General features: G+C 31.9%; 1 long non-coding RNA gene across 1 annotated transcript; it reads left to right on the top strand.

Moving 5' to 3' along the window:
• The first annotated feature begins 14,136 nt into the window (after positions 1-14,136).
• Positions 14,137-15,837, top strand: LOC126888157 (uncharacterized). Its single transcript, XR_007699427.1, has 2 exons — positions 14,137-14,516; positions 14,942-15,837. It is a non-coding gene; the product is annotated as an uncharacterized LOC126888157 (long non-coding RNA).
• Positions 15,838-17,216: the final 1,379 nt, after the last annotated feature.

Genomic DNA, 17,216 nt, shown 5'->3' with positions numbered 1-17,216 from the left:
AAAGGGTTCTCTTATTTTCATAATAACTTGCTCAATTTTAATGCTATTAACTTCTTTTTGAGCTCATTTGATAGGTATTCTGAAGGGTACACGACAATTAGACCGAAATAATTAGACCGAAAGCAGTAGACCTAACTCATTGGACCGAAATCACTTTACCGAAACCTCACTAAACCGAACAGCATTAGACCGAAATGGTACATAAATTAAAAAATATTGCAGTAAATTATGCGAAGATTATGTATATCTGTCTTTTTATTTATTGTATCTTTTTGTATTATTTTATACAGTATGTCCCTGTAAGTTGTATCCATATGGAAAACTTTTTTATTATTAATTTTACGAAAAAAAGTTATTCTTTATAAAAAACTCTGCATGGTCCAAAACTTAAGATTTAACCATCAAATATCAAATTTTTTGAATATTATACGAGGTATGTCAAAAAGTTTAAATTTCACTCAAGAGTAAAGTAGCTTTATTTTTCACAATATTGAAAATTGCTATTATGAAAGTTGTTTGGAATTACTGTAAAACTGTATTATAGTATGCAATTACATCCTTCTAATTGAAAATTTTTTTTTTTAATTATGGATAACTAACATTATTTTCCGTTATTTATTTCAGATAACTGTTTTATTATTAATTTAACGAAAAAAGTGATTCCTAATAAAAAGTTCTGCTTGGTCTAAAATCTAAAATACAACCGTCCTATGTCAAATTTTATCAATTTTATACGAGGTATGTCAAAAAATATGAATTTCGCTCAAGAGTAAAATAAGTTTATTTTTCACAATATCGAAAATTGTTATTATGAAAAGTTATTTAGAATTAAAAACTATGTTTCAGTATGTAATTACATCCTTCTAATTGAAATATTCTGAACTATAAAGGTACTTTACTCTTGATCTAAATTGATCTTTTTTGACATATCTCGTATAAAATTGATAAAATTTGATATAAGATGGTTGTATTTTAAGATTTAGACCATCCAGAACTCTTTTTTAAGAATACTTTTTTTCGTAAAATTAATAATAAAAGAGTTATCAGAATTGAAATAACTGAAAAAATAATGAGATCCATAATTTTCCCGATAAAAATCGGGAAAATCACCCCTTAATTAACATCTCAAATAAACTTAATCATTACCACTTTACAAGTTGCTTTACTCGTGTATGTATTTATTTGTATATTGTATATTATTTTGTTGGTGCAACTGGACATTACTTTTTGAGTTATTTGAGAAAAACCGTCTAAAAACATGGTTATCTTGTTAAAAAATGAATATATTCACTCGCAAATAACTCGAACATAATATTGACTTCATGAAGAAACTCTAGAAAACAAAAGTTTCTTAAAATTAGTCAGTTTTCCATTTGGACGTATATATTTAATAACCGCCGAGAAGTAGTAAAACTTACCTCCAAGGCAAAAGCAGACATCGGCACAAAATTCTTTTTTTTTTTTGACATGTTAGCTATGCGTACGCCAAGTTCCATGTCAATCCAAGTGGTTCTTTAAAATTTACAGCAAAAACCGTGAGAAAATGTACTATTTTTATTTATTCTAAGGTACTTTAGGTTTATAATCAATGTGTTTTGTTTGTTCAAACTTATGGAGCAGAGACTTTAACACCGACGCAAAAATCCGCAAATAAACTCAGATTTACACAACGAGCCATGGAACGTGCAATGCTAAACGTGAGCCTTCGAGACCACATAACAAACCAACGAATTAGGCAAAGATCAAAGACGTCATCGAAAGAGCTACAACGCTTAAATGGAACTGGTCAGGGCACTTAGCTAGAACACAAGATGGACAATGGACACGAAGAATCATGGAATGGAGGCCCAGAAACTATAAAAGAAGCCGATCACGACCACCGACTAGATAGACCGACGACATCAAAAGAGAAACTGGATACAAGCGGCACACTGGAAAGAACTCAGGGAGCCTATGTCCAGCAGTGGGCACGATTGGCTGATTGATGATGAAGGGACTTTCGGTCGTCTGTAATAACGTAATCTTTGATTCTGCTTTTAAATTTTTCGAAAATAATTATTAGTTTCCTCAGGATTTAAAAAAATGGATGCATTTAAAACACATGAGTGCGAAATTTTGCGCTATGCCCTTGATTATTAACATCATGAATCCCTTGAATATGTCATTTGGTATGCTAAAATTTGAATAAAGGTGATTTTGAATTTAAATAATGTTACTTCAGTAATAAATAAATGTTTTTTTACAGATGTTTGGAAATATATGTGCATATTATAAGTGTGGTTTATCACCTTATAAAAGTCCTGGATTAAGACTTTTCAGATTTCCAATAAAAATCCTTCGACTTGTAAAAAATGGATATTACACTCTGGTAAGTAAATATTAACTTTTACGCAATTAACTTGAAAAGTGTTAATTTTTTTCTTCCATTATTTTTTCTTTATTGCCACAATGCACGCGTCATATTCGAGATGCATTAATTTGAATTTTATGTTTTTGTTGGTACAATAAACCTTTGTTAACATTCACCTGTACTAACAGCCAGCTTCAAAATTGTCCAGAGCAATTTTATGTACATTCCTTATTTATGATCTGGTATTTACGGCCAGATTTAATTTTGAAAGCCCATTTCATAGAAATTTAGCTGTTGATATCGACTATCGACCAAATATTCTTGTCTAATTTATGGAAATACCAAATGAGAGTGAGGTATATGTTTCTCCAAATTGTGTTGTTGAGACATCCTGCCGATGTGTTCGCCCATTCTCGAGAAAATAAGTTTATTCCAACCTAAACGTGCTCACTGTATGATCTGTAAGTTTCATCGGTTCAAAGTACTCATTTTTGAAAAAAGTTGTTAAAAGTAAAATTTTTTAATTTTTTTTTAAATTATTTTTTTAATTTGAAAACTAAATTCTTTTTTACAAAATAACTTAAAAATTATTCGTGATACCAAAAATCTCAAAGAGTAAAAAATGTATGTTTTGCATTTTTAAATGTTTTGAATGTTTTTATTTTCCTGTAAGACAAACATTGGTAGATATGCCTGTCCAAAATTTGCACACACTCGTGATTAGTGACTCGTTCAAACTGTTTTAACTATAGCATGCTACAGCGTTTTCAAAAATAATCACTTTGAACCCATGAAACTTACGGAACATATATACAGTGATGAGCGTGCTAATAACCGGCAAAATAGCGCAAAAGATGGAAAACATATCAAATTGTGAGATAAAAAGAAATAAAACTGGTAGAGTTGTTAAATTTAGCGATAGTAACATATAAATTGACATTATATTGATTGTTTCCCACCTTTAGACGTATCAAAGGAGTATGTCAACTAAAACTGTCACTGTGACAGTGGCATTTCTCAAATTCGTCCGATACGCCTTAGGTGGGAAACAATCAATATAATGTCAATCCATAAGTTACTATCGCTAAATTTAACACCTCCACTAGGTTCATCTCTTTTTATCTCACAACTTAATTATGTTTTCCATCTTTTGCGTTATTTTGCCGGTTATTAGTGCGCTCATCACTGTATATAAACAATACATTATCAGTAAAGTAAATATCCTCAGTCTGAAATTTTAATTGCACGTCTATCTCTATTCGAACAAACTTTTCATGCAAAATCATTATAAGTTTATTTTTAATTTTGTTTTATAGTAATCTAATTCTATCTAATTTTGTTAAACTTTGAAGGATCTCATCTGCGGTCTTCCTCTTTTTCTTTTCTGTTCCCATGGTCGCCAGTGTAGAATTCGCTTATTACATCTTTCATATTTTTGCCGCAGAGCGTGGCCAGCGAAATTCCATTTAAGTTGTGCAACCTGTCTTCATACATCGTTCACCTTTGTTTTTCTCTCATCCACGAGTGTCTTTTCCTGTCTTTAAGACCGATATGCGATACCTAGCATCTGTCTTTCCATTGTTCTTTGTGTTTTGGATATTCTGTCAATGTTTTCTTTTGTGAAAGCCCCATGTTTGTGAGCCATATGTGATAACTGGTAATATGCACTGGTTGAACACTTTTGTTCGCATATTATTGAGGGTATTTTTATGCTTTTAAAATATACATAAGTTTGATATTTTGAATATAATTGAATATATTTTAAATACAGAACTTAAATTGTTTTTTTTTCTTTATTGTGCAGAAAGTTGATTTTTTTCAGTTGTGCTAAATATTAATATTGTTGTAGGGAATGCCGCATTGGGAATTCTCGAGTCAGCGGATTTAAAAAAAAATATATGCAGTAAGCATATTGACGAAATTTATTTAAACACAAAATATTTATCCGCTACTGCTGTACCAAAAAAATACAGTGAGGAAGAAGAGGAAGCTTTGTTACCGACACCACGTGTTTTATATACGTATTCGACAACAAAACAACCATCAACCAGTGACGATATAGTTTCGAACAGTGATAATTCTGAACTTGACGATTTTGTTAATGAGCTTATAGAAATGCCGCTATCACCATTGGTCAAGAAAAAAAAATTGATAATTATCATACACTTAAAAGAAAATTAACTGCATCCCGAAAACGGATTAATCTTCTGAAAACTCGTATAACAGCACTAAAAAGGAGTCTGGTTAAGATTAGGACAAAGTCTGTACAAACTGCACCGAAGCCACAAACTCAGTTTTCTGCTGCGTTGCTGAAAATGCAGTTGCATAAGAAAAAACGAAAGTGGTCACCAATAGAAAAAAAAACTGCTATTGAAATTTTTTATAAAGGACCTAGCACGTATAAATTTCTTCGTCGAAAAGGAGTTGCATGAGAAAAGGAGCTAAAAACATGGATTGCAAACTTTACCTGTAACCCCGGTTTCAATAAAAAAATATTTGATAATATAAAAAATAAAGCAGTAAGCATGTCTCCTACAGAGAGAAAATCAATTTTATTATTCGATGAGATGGCCATTAAGAGAACGATAGAGTACAATAGAAAACTTGATATTATTGAAGGCTTTGAGGACATTGGTAACAACAGAAAAAAATCAGTTTTGGCGGGGCAGGCTTTGGTGCTAATGATTCGAGGTATTTTTAGCAATTGGAAAATACCTATAGCTTATTTCTTAACAGAAAATGGCGTAGGAGCTACAACACTACAAGAAATAATTATTGATGGCCTCAAAAGATTGAGAGATTCCGGTTTAGAACCTTTGGGAATAGTTTGTGATTTATCGGTGATAAATCAAAAATTATATAAAGCATTAAATATAACAATTAAAAAGCCCTACTTCGTTGCAGACACGCACAAGTATTTTGCATTCTATGATGTGCCACATTTAATAAAATGTATAAGAAATAATTTTATTTCAAATGATTTTATTTTTAACAACAAATTTATAAGATTTTATGATATTAAAAAAGTGTATGATATTGACCAAAAAAGTAAAACCGGGAGAGCTCTTTTAAAATTAACAGACAAACATTTAAATCCAAACTCATTTGAAAAAATGAATGTTAAACTTGCCACTCAATTACTAAGTCATTTTGTAGCTGCAGCTATTAAAACTGCAGTACAAACAAAAGAATTGATTTCACCAACTGCCGAAAACACAGCTTATTTTGTTGAAACTATGAACAATTTATTTGATGCCGTGAATAGTAAAAGTAAGTACAGTCCTAAACCTTGTAATCGTCCCTATTGCAATCAAAACAAAGATGTAATTAGTGCTGTTAATGAAGGATACGAATTACTGAAATATGTGGAAACAGACAAATAAAGGCTTAAAAAGACCCCCTTCGTTCGACTGCTTTCTTCTCACCATAAACGCAATAAGACAATTTTACAGTGATTTGACAACATCAAATTTTTGTTATATATTAACGGAAGATTAATCCAAGACCCCTTAGAGAATCAATTTTCTATTTACAGACAGAAAGGTGGTTACAGTAGAAATCCCACTGTAAGAAATTTTAAAGCTGCTTTTAAAATAAATATTGTAAACAATATTATGAAACCGCCTACGACAGCAAACTCTGGGACCAACTGTGACGAGGATACAAATATTTTAGAATCGTCTTATTCTGATATTTTTAATAATTTAAACAGTGACGAAGAATCTGTTGAAGGTGATAGCGCATTAGAAGACAGTATAGTATCATTATCTGCAGAAAATGTGTCTCCAAATAACTTATTGCAACAAACAAATTTAGATTTAAATAGAGTGGCTTCAAGTTTAGAAAAATGTTCAGTATATTATTTTGCAGGGTATTTATTTAAAAAATGTTTTGAAAAATTTAAATGTGAAAATTGTACAAACAAATTAGAGGGCACAAAAGATATAGAAAATAAGCAACAAATATTACTATTTTATAAAGAATATGCAATAAATGATTCAAATTGTCAATTAAAATATGTTACCGATTTGATGAGTACTTTCACAAAAATATGTCTTCAAATGTTTTCTACCATATTTGATGGATGCTGTGTAAAACGTGTGTTATTTAATATTCGTAAGTTTATCGAGGAAAAACTTACCACAGCATTACCCAACTGGTTTAATTGCAGCGATGAGTATAAATCCCATAGACAATTTATCTTAAACTTATTAATTAGAGTACAAATTTTCAAATATTTCAAAAATCGTTCTAGGTCCGCAACGATAAGCAAAAGAGCTCAAAAAAGAAAGTCTGACACAACTGCAGATAATACAGCTCAAAAAAAGGAAAAATATTCCTACAAAAAAAAAAATACAAAATTGTCAATTTTGCAACATCACTGATGTATTTGTTATTTTTTATTAAAATACAATTCCTGAGAGGTTTTCATCGACAGTCTTTTTAGAGTTTTATGATTATTTCGGTTAATACTTTTTATTTTTAAATTAGCACTGTTATCAGTTATACTTATATAAGTATGCCTACCTACACTTCAAACTTTATGCGTTGTTCAAATTTATATCTCAGTCTATTAACATTACTTCATCGTTTCCTAGATTTTTTCATAACTTGTAATATTTACGAAAATTGTAGTATTGTGAATTGATTATGTAGGCCTTAAATAATTATTAATTTATGATCAATTATTTTCGACAGTTATTCCTTAATTTTTGTATTACACACTGTTGATGGTTTGTTTATTTGCATGGTGTCGAAGGTTGGACTTTAACGAATACAGTTCTCAAGAAGTTGGAAGACTTTGAAATCTGGGTGTATCGGAGAATCCTGAAAATAAGTTGGGTGGATAGAGTTCGTAACGAAGTTGTTTTGCATCGGATGGGAAAAGTTACGGAAGTCGTCAGAACAGAGAGATATAATATATACTTCATTTAATAACACAAGGAAAGGTAGACGGAAGAAGAGGGCCAGGCAGAAGAAGAATGTCATGGCTTAAAAATCTGAGAGAATGGTTTAACAGATCCTCTGCCCCTTTTCCGAGCTGCCAACAACAAAATCACTATAGCCAATTTGATAGCCAACGCTCTGTAGTCGAGCACGGCGCAGAAGATGATTTGTTCAGCTCAGTTCTTGTAAATAAGAACTATTTGTTATGGTTATGTAATCTTTTGATAAACTTGTAATATTTAGGTATATTTTTATTTATTTCTAGCATTTAAAAATTCATTTTAAAAATTATTGCTTTGTGTTTATTAATAATTATTATCATATTATATTCATATATTTGTCAGTTAAAGTACCTAAATACTCATACATTGGTTATTTTAGTTCATAGAAACAATGTTACAATCCATTAATGTAAACAATTTTGTTTTGTGTTTTTATCTTGAATTATTTTTATTCTCAATACTTATGCGTAGATTTTAGAATTTTGATTAGAGTTATAAAACTATTAAGATAATACGATTTTTTTGCAATATCTATCACTTTGTAATTTAAAATTATTTCATTAATATTAAGATTCCTCATTATTCCTCTTCATAAGGGAGGTGAAAAATCTAAATTAAATTTAAATTTACTAATTTAAAAATCGATGAAAAAATATTTCTTTTTGCCAATGATACCAGTATCCCTTGGAGCAACTACTCAACTATTGCAACTCTTCATGCAACTATGTATATGTCCGTTCGCTAAACTCAGACGCAACTGGCTAGATATTTTAGTCGGTAATTTTGCCAATTTTAGTAAAATTGGCAAAAAATAATTACTAAATAGTTAATAATTACTAAATAGTTAGTAATTTTGCCAATTTTTGCAAAACCGGCAAAAAACAAAAAAATTACCGACTAAAATATCTAGCAAGTTGTGTCTGAGTTTAGCGAACCGACTTATAACTTCTGACCTACTTACGAGAAAAACTTAGTCTGACTCTAATTTACTAGGTACCTTTTAACGTGGATAAGACAGTGGCATTATCCTATAAAGGCTCTTCATAACTTGTTTCTTAATAACAGCCCGAGCAGTACCGTTGATTTTGAAAATTTTCTTGCTATCTTTTTACACAGAAACTTCAAATGGTCCTATGGTGGTTCCTATCTTCTGATCCACCTTAGATAATTAGGGGTTGGTTACCCCCGACCATAAGGGTTGATGTAGTAAATAACTCTAACTGTTAATACATTTATTTATACGTGGAGTATTTAACGGTAAGTAGCTGGTGGTATATTATTTGCTTAATGTGATGTTACTCGCTGGAATCTCAACTACTAATTAATTTACTGTTCGCGATGGAATTATAACTAAACCTCGATATTCTCTTGTTATTGTTTTGATATATAATGAAAGTAAGATTATTTTGATTAAAAGCGCTGAGTCTACTAATATATAAAAATAATGAATACTATTGTTATTTTAAACCGACCTTGGTCAAACCTAAACTGTTACACTGATATGTGCTAATTTAGGTCGATCGTATTTACTATAAACAAACGTAGTTTGTTTTGCTAAAGACATTTAAAATTATTAAAAGGATCTGTTTTAATAAGAAGATTACTAAGAGATGCCGTGTATCCCAACACATCTTCCTTTCCTTCCGAAAATTTTCTGACTACGGAAAAGGAAGAAAATTTTTCTTTTATTAGTACCACCACCTGCTTACTGCGTTTTAATAAATACAATATATACATTTTTTATTTCCTATAAATAATAATTAAATACAAAAAAAATAAAAATGTTCGTTATTGACATTGTTCCCGTTTCACTTGTCACTCACTGTGTTCTCGGATTGTAAGCATATAATCTATTCTTATGTATTTCCCTGATTTTATTGTTTTCCAATCTGATCTTACAATTAACATTATTTACCTCTGTTATTGTGAAGGGGCCTACATAAAGACTATCAAACTTACCATTCTCTTCCCTTTTTACCAGGAATAGGTCTCCTATTTTAAAGTGTTGTGGTGTTGCTTTGAGCTTATTCTTTTCTTGTCGCTCTTTTTTGTCTTCATTGCTTTTATTACTTCTAGTGAATTGACCTATCGTATCTATGTACTCTGTGTCCTCTGGTTTCGAAGAAGTGTCCGATATCACGTCTTCTTTGACATGTGTTCTATTCGGTTTGTTAATTTGACATTCATGGCATTGTTTAACGTATTTTCTTACGTCTTTTTCTAAATTTTTCCATCTAAATCTTGCTTTTAGCTTCTTTATTAGTCTGTTTTTCTTTAAGTGTCCTCCAAACATCGGATGGTTATGGTATTCTTCTATTAATCTGTGTTTTTCTTTGTCATCTTCTATTGTTTCTGGTACTTCACATATGTATATTTCTACATTCTTCAATATTTTGTTTCCTTGTTTAATAAATTCCTCAATTGTGCACACTTTAAAAATAATATCGTTTAAGTATATTTTTACTTTACGCACTGCATTCTCTACCGCCAGCTTATAAAGCTGTGCCAACATTTGGTTTAAATCAAAATGATTGAATCCTGTGGCTATGCTCTTGCTGCACTTTATTTTGTTTTTGACCCTAATGCTCAGTCTTGGTGAGATTAGTTCTGCTCCAAAAGACAAAATTGGTAGTCTATGCTCCTCTAAATTATTTAGTACCTTTCTTACTGTCTGTTTGTGGGCTTCTGGCTGTAGTGCGAGTTCACTTTCTGCCTTCGTTTGCCTTGCTTCCTTCTTCTTTTCTCTTGCTTGAGCTCGTGTTAGAGCTAATATATGGGTATTGTCTATGTATAGGTTCTTTAGTTGATGTAATGGTATTCTTGAAAGGCTGTCTGCGTAGTTATTTTTCCCTGTTATGTATTCTATTTCGAAATCGTATTCCTCTAAATCTAATCTGATTCTTGTAAGTTTCGAAGTTGGTTCTTTCATTGCAAATAAATGTGTTAGTGGTTTATGATCCGTTTTTACTAAAAATGTTGGTGCTCCATATAAATAACATTTGAAATGATTAATTCCCCAATGAATCGCTAGTAATTCCTTAACGATTATAGGTTTATTACATTCTCCTTTATTGAAACTTCTTGATGCGTATGCTATTGGTAGGTCTATTCCGTTATAATCTTGACTTAAAATTGCTGAACAACTCTCGTTGGATGCGTCTGTTGTTAGGATGAATGGTTTATTGAAATCCGGATATTTTAGGATCGGTGGCTTCATCGAAGATGATTTAAGCTTATTGAATGCTTTTTCACATTCTTCTGACCAAAAAAATTCTACTCCTTTTCTTGATAGTCTGTTAAGTGGTCTGCATATTTCAGCAAAATTTTGAATAAAACGTCCATAATAGTTACAAAATGCTACGAATCTTTTTGTTTCTTCCGCTGTCTTAGGTGTCGGGTATTGTTCAATCGTTACATATTTCGCTTTGTCTGGTGATACTCCTTCCTGAGAAAGATCATGTCCTAAATATGTTACTTCTCTTCTAAAAAATTGACATTTTCCTGGGTTAAGTTTCAAATTGAATTTTCGACATGTCTCGAATGTCTTTTTCAGGTTGTCTAGGTGATGTTTTTCGGATATTCCTATTACTACTATATCGTCCATATAGAGAAATGCTTTGTCCGGTGTTAATCCCGAAAATGCTATTGACATCATCCTTGAAAAGCTATTTGGGCTTACATTTAATCCAAAAGGTAATCTGGTAAATTGAAATGCTCCATTTTCTGTACTAAACGATGTGTATTTTCTCGATGATTTTTCTAATGGTATCTGGTGAAAACCTGACATTAAGTCTATAACTGAAAACCATTTTGCTCTTCCTAGTTGATCTAGTATCGAGTCTATCCTTGGTAAAGGAAATTTGTCTGTGACTATTTTCTTGTTCAGTTGTCTAAAATCTATGCATAATCTCCATGCTTTATTTCCATCTATCGCCTTTTTCGGTACCAGTACTACTGGGCTGTTGTATTCTGATGTAGACGGTTCTATTATTCCTCGGTCTCTCAGTTTTTGTACTTGCCGGTTTAATTCCTCTGTTTGTGCATGAGGTGTCCTATAGTTTTTAATGTATACCGGAGTTTGGTCTTTAACTCTCAGTTTCTGCTCGTAGAAGTTGTTACATGTTAGCATGTCATGCCTTAGGGCGAATATATCTGAATAATCTTCACATAAAGATACTAACTTATCACGTATGTATTCTGGAATGTCTAACTTCAATGATTCCCGTAATTCCTTTTTCCTATCCTTGCTGTCGTTGATCAGTCTATATATGTTGAATAATTTAATGTCTAATGTTTTGATTGCGTTTGTCTCTACTTTTACTGTTTCGTAGGTTGTGTTCAAAATTTTGATGTACGGATTATTACTTGAAATAATTGCTCTCGCTATGAATATTCCTGGTTGTATTTCCTGTTCTTCCACTATCCTGTCATTCTTCAGCGTTTGAAAAATTTTTACGACTCTGTAAATTTCACATCTAGGCGGTATTATTATCGTGTCATTATCTATATTATCCAAAATGTTTGTACTAATGTAACAATCGTTGTCCTCTTTAATGTGCATTTTAAGGTTAGCGTAGTCTAGTATGCATTGAAAGTTTGAAATAAAGTCTCTCCCAATGATTCCGTCGGTTGGAATAGGAAAGCTAGGTTCCACTAATTGAAAGATATGCTCAAATCGAGATCCTTTTACTTCTAGCGTTGTTTCAACTTCTCCCATTGTTTGTAATTCTCCTTTAGTTACTCCTTTTATTTTCGCTTTTGTGTTTGGTTTCACATGTTCCTTCATAAAGTATTGTGAACATTTCAGTATTGAAATATCAGCTCCTGTGTCTATGATAAAGGTATTTGTGTTTTCTAGGATTCCTGTTTTCATTCGTACAAACTTCGTTAGGTTTAAATCGAAGTTGTAAATATTATATTCCACTTCTGACTGTGTACTTTCCTTGTTTCGTTCATTCAAAACCCCAACTGCTGGTTTTCTGGTTCCTCTTGGCTGTCTTCTAACTCAAGTAGCCTTACGTTTCTGTTACGTCCTCCTCTCTGGTTCCCTCTGTACGTTTTGTTGTTGAATTGTCTATATCCTCTGTTGGAATAATTCCGTTGGTTTCCTGTTTCTTCTCCTTCGTTCCGTTGTCCGAAGTTATTTCTTCTTCCTCTTTCGTATTTGTTATGGTATCCTCTTCGGTATTGCTGTTGTCCTCTCCTATTTTCATAATTCGTCCTATAATTGAACACTCTTCCCTGTGTGTTCTCCTCTGTCGTATCAATCGATAAAAATTTAGATACTACTTCCTGCGGTGTTGCAAAATTACCTGCCTCCAGTATTAACTTAGCTCTATCCGTATTAACATTTCGTTTCATTGTTGCTACGACTGTTTCCGTTGTGTATTTTTTCGCTAGCTCCAATGGCATTCCTTCCGCTATGTATGCTACCTTCAACTGTTCCGCTAATTCCTCTACTTCGGATGCGTACACTGCTGCATCTTTGTTTCCTTGCCTTTTTTTTGCTAACTTGTCTATTATCGTTTTCGGATTGTCGCCTCTTAATTCCTTCTTCAGTGCCGCTGCTATAAGTGGGATCGTATCCTCTGTGGTTATCAGGTTTCTAGCCTTATTAGTCAATCTTGTTTTTATTAATGTTATCGCTGTTTCTTCATGTCCTTCTGCTATTTTTCCAAGTAACTCTAATGCGTCTAAAAATGGTTGTAATTTCCCTGCGCTTCCATCAAACTCGTTGGGCAATACCTTGCTTGCAATATTCAAAAATTCGTTGATTGTCAGAGCCATGTTTAATATTTTTATATCTTGTTTTATGTCGCTTTTTCCCTCTTTTATTTCCTCGTCAATTTTTTCCTCTATCTCCTCGTCACTTTTTTCCTCTTCTACTTCTTCGTCGCTTTGTTCTTCCTCTATCTCCTTGTCGATTGGTTGGTGTATTGAACTTGGAACTACTGTTCTTAAGTTTACAGCTTGAAATGAGCGTATAACTTTGTCTCTTATTTTTCCGAAATATTTGTTGCACGCTTCTCTTTGTTTGTCCGATAGCGCTTCCCAATTTTTCTTCGTTAAATGTGTGAATTTGTTATACAATTTAATTAACTGTGTCGTTACTTCTTCTTGTATATCCTTAGATTTAGGTACTTTCTTCTTCAAGACCCTTCTACTTTGCCTTGTTACTTCTTGCGTAATCTCCTCAACTATTTTGATGAAGTCTTCCCAAGTAACTTTGTCGCTACTCATTTATTCATAATTCATTTATTCCTGTAATATTCATTTTCCTTATTCCTGTACCCGTAACGAACGCATAAATTTGACAGTCTTACGATGTATAGTAAATATATATGGATGTAAAATAATATGTCAAAAATAGTAAAGATATAGTAAATTGCCATAAAAAATCATTATATCAATCAATATAAATCACTATAAAAATCAGTAGACCAATAAAAATGTAATAAAAATCAGTAGGTAAAATAATAAATGGATAAAAATCAATAAAGATAAAATATATGTTGGTAAATATATAAAAATCAAATAAAAATCAATATCAAATAAAAATGTATCATTACGTCCTATAAATAACCATAATATTTGTAAAAAAAAAATTCCTTATATATATTGGTAGATATTGGTATTATAAGGAAATTAAAAATAGAATAATTAAGTAAAAATAGGTAAAACTTAAAACGTTATGTGCATCTTAAATTATAATTACGTTAATATTACTTTATACTTTATATTATACGAATCAGGAAATACCATAAAAATAGCTAATATGGACTTACCACTTTATACGTCTGTGTTCGTATCACCAAAAAGTCCCCGCTGCACTGTAGCAGTCACGTTACTAATTAAATTAATTCAAGTAAAATTGGATGAATAATACCCCTCCGTGACGCCCATGATCGAATTAGAACGACTTGTTACCAGAAGAGGGCTTTCGTTCCCACGTTGTCGATGTGATCGATTTTCGATACGGACAGTAGGTCAGGTAGCTCGCCATTGATACGTAGTGATTTTTGATAATTGTGGACGAATCTGGGAAAAATATGGCATAGAAGTTAAATATTCTACATAAACATCATTGAACAACCAAGAAAAGTTACCAGTAAATCTCTAGAGGGTATTTAGGAAGCCGATTGATATAAAAGAATGTAAAAATATACCACGTGGAATTTGCCGTGAGAGAGGTAGTTTCACTACGTATCATATCCCAGGTAATATAATTAAATTATTTATTCTTATAACATCGCTTTTGGAATACATATAGGTACATCATATTTTTTTTGTTTGTCACCAAACATATTAAAATCGTAGTTTCATGTCCTTCTATCATTTTTTGTATTCAATAGCCGGTAGTTTTTGTATCATTTTTTTTCTAAGTACAATAAAAAGTTCTAGCTTTGGGAAACGGTATATACGCGCAAGCGCAAAAATATCTTGAAGTGACACTGACTAAATTGACAAGTTTGACAAGGCATAACCTAATGTTTATTCTAATATTTATTAGTACTTTTACCTAATTAGCACTATTACCTAATGTTTTTGACAGTAATGTTTTGTTTGAGTTCGGTGAGGATGGATGTTAGCTGTTGCAATTATTATACGGAGAGGGCCTAAATTTCTCAAATGTTTATTTTAGGTTCGTCTACATTCTATAGTTGTTACAAGCTATAGTCACCTTTTGTTTTTTTTTGGAATGGTTTGGATAACAATAAGATAACTCAAGCACCATTACCTAACCTTACCGTCACCAGCATAGCAGCCGTTTTTGCTTTATTCCCAACAGACTTCCAAATTCGTTGGATTTTGGGTAGCGCCTTGAAGGAACACCCTTATAGGACCTTTTTTTTGTGGAAACTTCTGTTGGATAAGTTAAGTTTTTCTCTATCTAAATATATTGATTCTTGCTCTCTTGTATTTAGAACCAATGTAAGCTTTTATATGCATATTTAAGTACCTATACTACATATAGTTTTTGTAGTAAATAAGGGAGTTTTGATTAACAAACTGATATTTTAAACTGAACAAACCAGGTAATGGTAAATAATAATAATAAAGTAAATTAATCTAAAATTTTGTTAAGGGAAGGGGTCATTATTTGTAGAGGTTTTAAATAAAGTGGAAAAGTTTTATGTTATAAATTTTCAAATAATATTTGTATAAAGAGCATCTGACCGTACTCATTTTTTCTTGATAGCTTTATATATCTCCCAGTGTCTGTGCGTAAACATAGTATTTACACACAGATCTGGCATTTAGGTAGTTTGGACACTTGTCAGTCCTATTGATTATTAGATTGCATAACTAACCTTAGTGTTAAGACCCTCTAGCTTTCTCACGGACTTTGATTTTGTTTTCCCTAGTACCTTTTGGCTTTGCGCAGTAGCAGTGATATTTTATTTGTTAGTGGCTGTCAGGTCGTATTCTACTTTAACACCACTCACTGTTACTGTTAATCAGTTTTATATAGATATGTCAAGTATTGATATATAATATATGTTGTTGAAATAAATAAGAATATATTTGTTGTTACTATTTTTTGCTTTTATTTCAGTTCCTACTAACAGTAACTATAGCAGCACAAGGTAATTATTGAATTTTTTTCAGGAAATTGTATTAAGTGTCATTTATTTAGCTTATTTCTTATTGTTCATTACTTCAAAAAAAAAATCTCAACCATTGTTGAGTTGGCGCCCATTCTTCTTCTCTCTTGATCGTCCTTTTATATTGATCTATCTCCAGTGGTTTTATCTAGTTGCCTTCTATTATTTTTTTTATTAAATAGGTCTCACTTTATCCCTTCTTTGTTTCCATATTTCAAAGCCAGTATTCTGTGCAATAAAGCTAGCCCGAATCCCCACTTGAGAGTTCGTGTCTCTCCGTCAGGTTGAAGTGGTTCCTCTGAGCTAAGCCGTTCTTCATTTTATCTGAAATCTTTTCTCTTCTATTTTCACCCTCTTGCATCAGTTCTTTTTCTTCCAAATCCCAATACCCAGAGTATTGGGTTACAAATTGGCTAGACCCAACTTGGGGCTTTTTTTTGCACTTAACTTCTGAACTTATAATTTTTTTTCTCATTTTTAACTTTTGGCTTTGTATCTTTGGATGATTGCATTCTATCTTTCGGTTTTATTCTTTCACTTTTAGTCGTCAGTTTAACGTTTGGTTTTGTTTTGTTTTTGGCTTTTGCACATTATCTTATATCTATATGTTAAATAAACTTGTGTTGCTGTATACTAAGTGGACTGAATAAATTGCTTAGTTTTTTTTATTAACTACATATCTATTTTGGATTAATAATAATTAAAGTAAAATATTTTAAAATTCTAAATACCTCATTATAAAGTCCGGAGTAGCATCCAAGTAAATCATTTCACTACCTAGAGGTAACATTTTTTGAAATTTTTAGGTTTCTCTGGAGTTGTAGCAGTGCATTGCATCTATTTTCACGACTGGACGGACAAACAAACATTACTGGTATAAGTATTCACTCGAACATTAGCTTGAGGACAGAGAGTAAGTTAAGCTTTTCCTACGTTATCATATCTCATTCTCAAGTATAGCTCCTAGTTGTGTAACATGTCAGCGTTTAAGGTAGAGCATCTGTTAGCTCCTGAGTTGGAATATGAGTTGAGAGTCCGTCAATTAAATGATCCATCAATATCAACAGTTGATCAGAAAAGGGTAACATTGAGAGGTGCTTTGACGCAAACTTCAGCGAACCGAAGTCATGCTGTTCTGTCAGCTTCCCATCTTAGGTTTAGTGAGGAGATTCTTGAAATTGAAGTTACTCTTACAGATCTCAAGGCCAAAATTAGTTCTTTTGTTGGTTCCTCCAGTGATACTGACTATGGTCGCTATACTTCTCGGTTGGGTCATGTTGCAGGTAGAGTCCATCTGTTGGAACCTACAAC

This window comes from Diabrotica virgifera, chromosome 7 (assembly GCF_917563875.1).
Source record: "Diabrotica virgifera virgifera chromosome 7, PGI_DIABVI_V3a".
Classification (NCBI taxonomy): Eukaryota; Metazoa; Arthropoda; class Insecta; order Coleoptera; family Chrysomelidae; genus Diabrotica; species Diabrotica virgifera.
The sequence above is the reverse complement of the archived record's forward strand: the minus strand, read 5'-3'. Positions and strand labels throughout refer to the sequence as shown.